This window comes from Dufourea novaeangliae, unplaced genomic scaffold (assembly GCF_001272555.1).
Source record: "Dufourea novaeangliae isolate 0120121106 unplaced genomic scaffold, ASM127255v1 scaffold69, whole genome shotgun sequence".
NCBI lineage: Eukaryota > Metazoa > Arthropoda > Insecta > Hymenoptera > Halictidae > Dufourea > Dufourea novaeangliae.
The window spans coordinates 283,850-285,474 of NW_015373949.1; positions in this window are offsets into that span (position 1 = coordinate 283,850).

Consider the following 1,625-nt stretch of genomic DNA (forward strand, 5'->3'; position numbering starts at 1 on the left):
GTACACGGCGTACACGGCTAGGTCAATAAACTGTGTGACGCAACGTCACTAGTGCGTTGGACCGACGGAGAGCACCGATACCGCGGCACGCTCTACCGTACTCTCTCACTCGCACACCTCCCTTCATAGACCACTGAAATTCCTCAGCACGCGTCGACACCGACGGAGAGCACCGATACTGCGGCTCGCTCTATCGCTCTCGGTCTCTCCCTTTCGCCCGCTCCGACCATCTTGGGCCTCGTTCGGTACGCGTCGACACCGACGGAGAGCACCGATACCGCAACTCGCTCTACCGCTCTCGTTTATTTATGATGTTGATATTCCCCAAATAAATATCATATTTAACTAATTTGTTTAAGCGACATGTTCCTTTTAAAGATTTAGCTCTCCAGTATAAATCCCTAAGATCGTTATTTATTATTCATTTCATATCGTTAAATACGATTTTTCTCACAGGATACCGATTTCTATTACAGTATCACAAAATAATTGCAAATATGAAACTTCTTTACCTCTTCTTGAACAGTCTAATTTCATAGCCCTAAACTGGGTACCTGAAAGTATGTCATTGAATTTGTGTAAAAGATTTGACTACTTCCTAAAAGACTCCGTGTGATATTTGATAGCCTAAAAAACAATATGCCGATACAGGGTTTCGATTTATTTACGAAACTAGTCTAACCAGTTGCTGCATTCTTTGACACTAATTTTCAAGGAAATAAAACTTCTGTATTCCACTTGATTTGAGACACGTAGCTGAATATTAACATGCGTCCATTATTTAATTACTCGGAATAAATAAAATTTTTGGAAGTAAATAACGTGTAAGTCAATTCATGTAAAAATTTACCAATTGCCAAAAAGTAATTGTTCGTGCGTATTAAGATTCGTACAATAGGCAGTAAAACTATTCATACTCCCATATAAATTATAAATATGTAAATGTTAATAAAAGCAGTGTATACAGGGTGTCCGAAAAATGTTATATTCTCCCACATGTAGATTTGATAAAGTATTTATGAAACTGCATCTATTCTCAATTTATCTGTTACAAATATACAAATGTAAGGAAAGATATAAAAACGAATAAAACAAGAACGTGGAAAAAGTAACATTAATAAAATGTCCATTAACATAATAAGTGTCCATTGCATTTAGAATAAATTGTCTTGTAGTAAAAGTGAAAAAATATATACTTTTCCGTTTCATGTTTCATGACTGTCATATTTATCCCTTAACCTTAAACTGAAGCATTGGATATTTTTATTTCCGTCAAATCTTATAGATAGACGCAATATGAATGGAATATATAACACTTCATTTGTGCTAATAATACTCAGAATTCATACTTTATCGGTAACGTCGGGTATTGACACTAAAATGGTTAGGGGGCTTCTGACGCCCTCGAAGTATGGGGCAGGAAATTACATTGCATGTTAGGTCTATTCATATATCTCGTCCGTGGCTTCGCGTAGCAGATACACAAACCCAACTTGATGGTAACGGGAAAGAAAATTTATTTGTAGGTACTGCCGTTAGATGTCGTATTACAAGCCGTTCCAATTATCGATTATGTGTTTCCGCAAGCGTCCGATTGTTTACATTAGCGTTTCGATCGATTCGGT